Below are 9,179 nucleotides of genomic sequence, written 5' to 3' on the forward strand. Positions count from 1 at the left end.
AAGATGTAAAGTAAAAGAACAAGCTATAAATCCAACTTTGTACTCATAGGATATGTAGGAGGACAAATAATCATGTCTTGTCAAGTAAATGACTGTTTAAATTATTTTTCCATCTCAACACATAGGCAGCCACAGCTACTGAAATGTACAGCTCAATAGGTAAAATATGCATCTAGCCTGGAAATATAGTACCTTATTTTCAGATGCCACAAAACACATGTTCATCAGGAAGACTATTAAAAAATTCATTTCCTAAGGACATCAGCATTAGAATACTGGATAATGAATTGCACAGGCAGAAAACTGTGCACTATAAAAGGTGAGCTACAAGACAAAGTAATTTCCTTAGGAAAAAGGCAAATGTCCCCACAGTCTTGGAGTAGGATAACTAAATTCTACTCTATCTTCACAGTTTGATATGTAAAGTATGTATTTTTAAAAGGTCACATTCTTTATATATTTATAAAACAGTCTGCTGCTGCTTTTGGCCGCTTCTTTGGAAAGGTGCTGTTGCACAGGAGTTAATTTTAAAACATACCCACAATCCAAAGGTGAAGTCCCACTTTTTTTTTTTTCCGTTCTGAATATTCTAGCTGTAGGAACTGGTCAGCAAGAACTTTATCAGCAAGGAAATAGACTCAGAATTTATAATGAAGATGATTAAGCCAGGCTTACTGAGTCATGCATTCAGCTAAACCAGAAGGATGGTAAATGGAAATTACACAACCTGATTAACGAATGAGTTAGCCAAGAAAGTAACCACCGAGGTGTCAGCTCAAAGATAGAATGTTCCCCAAAGCCTAAGGTTGCCCAGGGGAACTAGGGTCCTTTCAGTCCTGCTGATCTGCAGGCAGCTGCAGCTCCAGTTTCCTCCATCCAGCTCTATCAGTCTGAAGCATGGCCAGGCTGCCAATTGTCATTTATCATCTCTGTGGCAGGTGGTGGTAGCCAAATGATAGGGATGGGAGGCCTCCCCAGCCTCATTCATCACCTGGCTTTGGTGATCACTTCAGTGAGCATCCGGTACTAAGTTAAAAATGTACATGTTTCCTTTAGCAGGGTTAACGAAATAAAGCTAATCTGGTTTTCTGGCAGTCTACTTGTAGATTGGATGGATGGGAAAAGGTGTTTGAGAATAGTATTGATTATATTGATTGCACTTCAGAATTTTCTTGGAAGGTTGTTATCAAAATATTGTTCCTCAGGGACTCGATCTGCCTGCAACAATTTATCTTAGCATATTTTTAATGTTGAAACTACTTAACATCCCCTCCATTCTCAACTCTGTGCTTGAACAGAGTTTTGTATTTTTGGAGTTGATACTTCAGCCTGTTTGGAAGGCAGGTGGGGAGGGAGGGCTAAGGGGGATCTACAAATAGCATCTTAATTTGGAGCCAAGAGATTTGGAGTCTGATGTGGCCATCTATGTGTGAAGCAGTGATCAGCTCCACCTTAAAGGAACTTCATGGCCAAAGCAACACTTAGAATGATATCTGAGAATATCAGACTTGCTCTGTGGCTCCCCATGCAAAGTGTTTTTTTAATTACATCTTAAATTGTATGTTTTAGTTATACTTTTGTTGGTGTGTCTCAAAATATTTACACTGGTGTCCCTGATTTTCCCCAGGCTAGAGAGGGGGAGATGGGGCTGCAAAGGTGACATTGAACGTTGGTCTATCTGCACTGGAGGTTTGCGTTTCTGATTCCTGCTCCCACATCTTCTCTGGGCTGGGGATGAGCTTCAGCTTAAATATGGCCTCGTTAGGTAGGATATCACAAAATTTACTGGCATGGAAACAAATAGTGCTATACAGTACAGAATTATGTGAAGTTGTTAGATTCACCTGCCTTGTGTTAGACATAAATAAGACCGATGTAAAAGGTGTTGCCAAATTGGAAAGAGGCCAGTAGCTTTGAACTCTTGCATAGGATCAGCAAAGCGCAATGTGCTGACTCTAAAAGGAACAAAGGAGAAACAGCATAAAACTAAAACAAAATAGGTATTTTTGTAACAAGTAAGAAAGACATCATAAAGTTTAAGGATTTGATATTTCCTTTCAATTTCTGTTTTAAATTACTCGTTGTAGCATTTCAACAGTAATTTTTTTTCTAGAATAGAAATATCCATGAGCTCTTCCCAACAGTTAAGGATCCTTTGGATGATTCAACTCCTTTGTTGCAAGGGGGAGGCTCAGGGGTGCAGAAGACAGAACCTCATGGCATTAAAGTGGCCACTGTGCCCCAGCCATCCCTAAAGGTTTGTGTGACTGTGGTGGCACCAGCTCCAGACCATGCACTCCAATGAGAAGAGGGCCAGGGGGGCTGGTGGTTTTTAAATAGAAATTAGAAAGTCAAAAATAAGTGTGAGCAAAATTCAACCTGACTGTTGCTTCTAGGGAAGCAAAGTCCAGGGCCATGGATGAGACTAAAGGACTTGTGAGTTTGTACAGTAACAACATTTCTGTAGTCTAAATTAACTGGTGGAATAGGATGGTAGTTGCAGACTTACACGCAGAATAAAATTTTCAGATTTATTTTTTTCTTAGTCTCCTTCAGTGTGCTAGTTACTAACAGAAAGTTTCTACCTTGTTGCACTCATGTTTGTGAGAAGAAAATCAATTGATTTTTATGCTGGATCTGAGTAAATTTAACCTTGCGGAAAACAGTTTTCCTCTCAGATTACATTTGCATCCCAAAACGTACTTGCATGGATTTAACACATCTCCCCTTGTTAGGCCACATGAATGACAAGCAAGGAATGTTGGATTTATCCCCTTTAATGTTTTATCTTTATTTTTATCTTTTCTGTGTCTGTACATAGTGTTCCTGGCCTGGCTCTTTCATACGTAATACAGGAGTAAAGTACTGGTAGTGTCTAAGTGGTTTGTTGCTCTCCTCATATAGCCATGGTAGAAAATGTGTTCCTTGCAGAAATTATATGTTGCATCTCATTCAAAAAGTCTGACACCTTCTCTTAGATCAATGAGGACAGAGAAAAGTGGGGATGGGAGTTTTCTTTTGCATTTAGGGGCTACAGATTTACAATGTGAATCTAAACAGAATCTAAAATTTGAGCTGGAAAAAAGATCCACTTAAAGGAAGTATGGTTTTGGAAAGAGTTTTAATAGATAAAGAACAACCATATGTTTCACCTGGAAATCTCAACAGACAGGCACAGTGTGCCTACTCTTCTGTGTGTTGGCACAAGCTTAGGGCAAGACGAAAATAACCCAAAAAGGCTTTACCAAGGTGACCCTGAGCAAAGTTCTGGCAGAGGTGGATCCCACCATCTCCAGTAGAGGATTTGCCCCAGTGGTGGTGACTGCAGGAAGCAGAGTAGCAGAACTGCCCTGATGTGGGTCACCCACTTGAACAGTACATGCTCAAATTTGCATAAATGCTTAGTTCTCATTTAAGCATTTAAATGGAGTGCTACAAAATGCACCCCACAACTACACCAGAAGAAATTAACTTAAGCATGAAGTCAAGCAAGTCTGGTAGCCTTGGATTTGGTGACATAATCAGGGAGCCACAAATGTAGTATAAAGCTCATTATTTCTTTTAGAGCCTGTCCTGGATCCTACTCATCTGACCCAAAGGACTTGCTCTGCGGCACTCCCACCAAGTCACCCTGCGAGAGGCTGACTTTTCTGCCAGGATAAAGCCAGGGCCTTTATTTTTAGGCAGACACCAGGAAGGTTTTTGGGAAGCATATCACGGAGCAGCAATTGTAGGAGCTGGGGTGTTGCCAAACATTCATTTTCTAGCTCTCCTCCCCCAGGCTTGTAGGACCTACACAGCTCATTGTCTGCATGTTTTTGTCTCGGCAGAGGAAGGCAGAGCTCTCTGCATTGGACTGCTAGTCATTACATAGCAGATCTGCTGAATGGCTGTGGTGAATTTAAAATAATTGTACTGTAGTTATTCACCAGTGTACATTACATTCGGAATCAGAGGTCGCTTTTCTTTCTTTACAAGGGAAAAACATTGTATGTGAACCTGTAATTTTGAGTACACTAATTCCAAGACATTTGCAGATACTGAGTGGTTTCCTGGAATAACAGTCTCTCTCAAGAGAAATGTCAAATGCATTTAATCAGCCACATTTAGAGCTCTGCAACATCTGCAAATGAATTATTAACAATCTCAGATGTTTTTGAACGATCCAAAAGTCAGGAATAACGTGGGCTCTTCAGATAACCAGCTCTGATTCAGGGCTTCTCCTTTCCACTTTATGCACTGGAGGCTCTGCACCCGTCTGCTGCTACTAACTGGCGTTCCTTGCAGCTCGGATAAACCTCTCTGGAGGCACTTGAGTAGCTGAACAAATGCAAAGTGCAGCTGGCATCCAGCTGTGTCTGTATAGATTTGTGCATCATGTAGTAAATAGCCACTGATGGGTGGTGTGCATCCTGGGGGAGGTAAGGGATGCTCCAGGGACCGCAGTTCCCACATGGCAGTCATCACTGCACGTGACTGTTGTCCACAGAAGTCCTCCACTCCCACGTGCTATGTTTGACCTGAAGTAATGGAAGATTGGTCCGGGTAAGGTGTGCCTGGAGAAGCATGTTTGAGTCATGTTAGCTAGCAACAACAAGAATGGCAGAATAAAGCTGTGAAGCAAAGCATGGCTCAGGACACTCAGGTCCAGCCTTGGCTTGCCCTTCGCCATGTTAGGAAAGTCATAGATGTCTTGCATTGCTTCACCTGCAAAATAAGGTATCTTAAAGTGCTTTGAGAAATACTAATGACTGTCATATTATATGAGACTCAAACCCCTTCCACTGCAATGTGAAAATACCCCTTTAGAAAAAAATAATCGCAACAATCTAATTTCTTCAAATGAGGTAATGTGGTTACGTTAATTTTGAATCAACAAATGTTCTCATTTAAGAGCCCCAGCTGACAAAATAATGGAGCCATCAAGATGCAGATGTAAACAAAACACTTGCAGTAGCATGTGAATTAATGAAAAACAAAAAGGTATTAGCTCTTATGGATACCAATACAATGAGTTCTGGTATAGGTACAAAGAACTCCCCCAGCTCTTGAGGAAGGTGTTCAGCAGCCTGTTATGTTCAGACCAAATGCACAATTTCTGTTCAATCTGCTTGTTGGGGAGAACCTTAAATATGAGGACACGATGAAGCTTACTGCAGGTTTTAAAAGGAAGATGTGAGCAGAAACATTTTTCTTTGCTGGACAAAAGCCACTGATAAACAGAGTACAAACCAGCTGCATCTGGGATGCTGCCAAATCATAGCACGAAAGAGGAATTAAAAATCTGCTCCTTACTTTGAGTAAAAATTGCAGGGTGGTCACTTTATTTTGTATATAATTACAATTATAATAATAAGCTTGATAGTGTATCTGTTATGGATTATGTATTCTGTGTGCATTATTAACGACACGACTGTTTGTCCCACTACACTCATAAGGAAAACATAAAATGCAGACAAATGAAAGCAGAAGTGCTGGTGGCTATTAAGAACAATTAAGCACTACACAGCCTTTCTGCAGGGGGCCATTCTGGAGTGGTTTAATGGAACAGATCTCATGTTATGATGTACGTTTTGATAATGTTGTCTTGCATGTTCAGGTATAACTATCTGGTCTTCTGCAGGAGCTTTGCTTATGTAGCAAGATGTAGCCAAAGCTACCAAGAGGGTTCTGCCTATTTAGTATTTGCTCATTTCATTTCATTTCAAAATGGAGTTGGAGATTTGTTTGTTAGAAATAAAGTACTTGACACAGGGAGATTAGCTGTCTGCTTTCTGTGACTAGAAGAGGAAAAGGTATTGGTGTCACTTGCTTGAAACTTGCATGTAGTTCTGTTATACAATGTGCAGTTCTGTTATTTCAAGCTCAACATCCCTTTTTTTGTTTATGAATATGAACCACAAACCATGAAGTCCCCAAAGGCTTGCACACCCTGTAAGTGAGATGGTCTTCTAAAAAGTGATGTAGTTCCTGATGCCAAGGTTTGGCTTTTCCAAAGCGTACTTCCTGTTCTACACAGTCCCTGAAAGAATCTGTCCTTTTATACATAGGTTTGTACCTCTGGTTCCTTAGATCCAAAATCATTCTGGTATCCAAAATTTTCATTGAACTCTCCTTGAATAAGAGACCGGAGGTAGTGTTTATGCCAAAAAACTCCCTGGGGCTTTGGTCAGCTCAGGAGCCTGGGTAGCCCAGGCAAAGGGAGTGCTGCAGGCTGTGGAACGAGGGGAATGAAACTAAGGAGCTTAAAACTACCACCAGTTATGCTTGACCAGGTTTCTTTTGTGTGGCATCTCTTCTAGGTCCTCCACACATCTTTAAATTAGATATATTATTGCCTGGTATATGTTCAAGTAATAATGGCTGAAACAGGGACCTGTGAACCTCTGTCCCTTTGCTGGAATCATTCTTTTGAAAAAAATGAGAGCAGCTAAAGAAGTAGGAATAATAACAGCATGCTACATTAACATACCTGCTGTAAGATGTCACTCTTTTGATCGTCAACCGTTTACATTGAGTTTAAAAAACTCCAAACTCTTTAAACCATAAATCCCACTGCCTGATGGTTTTGTTTTCCACTTGAAGAGATTCTCAAATACACTCTGAGCCAAGTCCCTTAGGAAGGCACTCGGGTCTGGGGACCTTTGGTAGCATTAGGGGAACTGTGGTGCCACAAGTATCAGCTCAAGGGAAAGAGGAGCATCAGCACAGTGTGGAGACCCACGGCAGGGCTGGCTGGGTTGTGGCAGAGGCCATCCAAGCACAATTTTAGGACAAAGCAGAAGTGAAGGATGGCACTTCATAGCACTCATCTTCGTTTCCTCAGCGCTGCGATGTGATGCTGGGAGGCGGTACAGCTGCCTCCCGGCTGCCATAGCAACATGTTGCTCGGCCCTGCATCGGAGGGGCGAGGGTGATGCTCCTCCGTGCCTGTGGCTCGGCAACCGCTGGGGAGGGGAGGAAGGAAAAACTCGTTTTTAAGACACCATTGTATGTCACCACTGAAAGAAAGGAGGGCAGCAAAAGGGGCGGGGGGAAGCAGTTCTAATTTTCACTGTGGAAAAAAAAAACTTGTATCTATTTTAGCCATGAGAACAAAGCCAAAAACATGCACTGTACCGTGGCTGTGTGGTGGCACAAGTGGTGCAGGTGTTAGCTTTGATGTGTGACTTCACTGTCTGCCCAGACCTGGGGAGGGCAGAGGTACACACACATGCTTCAAGGCTACTGCTACTAAAGGAAAACACAAGCAAACACATTCAGAGCCACCTTGCTATCCTGCTCATGCTTTGATCTGTCTGAGGCAGGAGAAATGTGCTGTTTCAGGGTCTGTGCAGAAGTTGAGGAGAAGATTGTTGTCTTCAGTGAGCTTTACCCAAGCCCTGCTAAAGATATTTTGAATTATTTAGTCTGGTATCATGATGGTGTTTATTAGGTGTGTTGAACAGCCTGTTTGCAACCACTGTACACCTCCATCGAAGCTGTGAGTGCCCAAAGCCCTGCACAGCCTCTGGCTGCTCCACAGTGGAAGCCCCATGCTACAGCACGCAGGTCGCAGCCATGTCCAGGAGATATGAGATACCCATGCCTGGGAGGCTGCAGGAGCATGACTCCTTCTGTGTCATCATCACGGAGCCCTTGGTCCCTCACTGAGCTCAGCTGCAGGACAGCAGGCTGCTCCCAAGGGGCCGTTGTCCCTGGACCGCAGCAGAGCCTGTGCAGCCACCCTTTCCAAAAAACCTCTTCTTCTGGGAGAGGTATTCTGCAGAGATTGACAAACCATTCCTCACCTGGTACGTGAGACGAAGTGGTGGGAAGGTGCCCTCACTACGCCCAGGAGAGCCAGATGCAAGCAGAGCCAGCACTGTGACCCCGGCTGCCAAGTCCCCTCCAGCACCTGTCCCCTGCGGCACAACGCCTGCGTCAGCCTTCACACGGCCTTGTGCTTCTCTGCCTGCCCATTATTTCCTTTTATGAAAATATTTATGTGAGTTAATTCTTTTCTCCCGTAAGAAAAGAGAAGAAAAAGAAGACATTTAACTACAGCCCTGGAAAAAACAAAGTGTCTAGCAAACTGGCTATGGAGTCAGGCTTTGGTACTCTGAATAATGGCAGTAAGTGAAGTTTCCTGTTAAAATACGACCTTGGAAGGCAAATATAAAATTGTGACACTTGTTCATTGAAAACAGCAAACATTCAGTTAAGTCTCAGTTGTTTTTTATTACTCTTCCCCAGTTTTATATATTTAAGTATTAAATGTTACTGATTTGACAAAAGAAAATTTTCTGGACTATGAGCATTGCAGGAGCAGTATTAGGATCAAGGAGAATAACAGTATTAGGAATCAAGGTGATTAAAAATGTTATTTGTTTAAAGCAGAATTTTGTTTTGAATAGTGATTCCAAATTCCCAAGCTAATACACCTCGAATGGCAACAGCTTTGTCCTTCTTTAGAGTACAGAAGTGAATTTAACCCGTATTTCTTTCAATTTAATGTTCAATGTTTTGACTCATCCAAGTAACAAGAAACTGAAGGATTTTGCTGTGGACCAAAGTAAGAGCTCTGACTGCACTCCTATTGTTTGCAATTGCTCATGGTAATGGTGACACTGAAGATGAAGTCTTATTTCTGCAGCCTTTGTACTTTGCTTCATAAAACACTGCCTTGCCAAAAATCATCTCCACCCCACTTAGCGGAGATGAGTTGCTGAAGAATACCACAGGGAAAAACCACTTTTAAACTATAATCCTGGAAGTGTTTATGCCTGAGCTGTCCTAGTGAAAACCATGTCTGACTCACAGAGTTACACAAGCACATTTCCTTCTGTAAAAGAGCCTGAGCTTTTCCAGAACATCCACTGCAGGTCTTAACAGGAGCTCAAGAGACATTTCAAGTGTCCAGGTAATGTAGTGAATAATAAAGGTTCTGTGTATACTTATGTACACATGTAATGATTGTTTCATGAAATAGGGAATAATGTTTTCATTAGACAAAAAGCTGTTACCTACAGGGTGAGTTCTATGCTTGCCTTGCTTTGGAGCCTGTCTCTTTCTCTGTGGTAGCCATCGTGAGAGATGGTGAGGAACCCATCTGCCAAGCTTCCCAGAGCTGCTGCTACTCACATGCAAAGGTTCAATTTTGTATATTTTTAGACTTTCATCATAAAGCCTGGCTTAGA

The sequence above is a fragment of the Strix aluco genome, chromosome 9 (assembly GCF_031877795.1).
Source record: "Strix aluco isolate bStrAlu1 chromosome 9, bStrAlu1.hap1, whole genome shotgun sequence".
In the NCBI taxonomy this organism is placed as follows: Eukaryota; Metazoa; Chordata; class Aves; order Strigiformes; family Strigidae; genus Strix; species Strix aluco.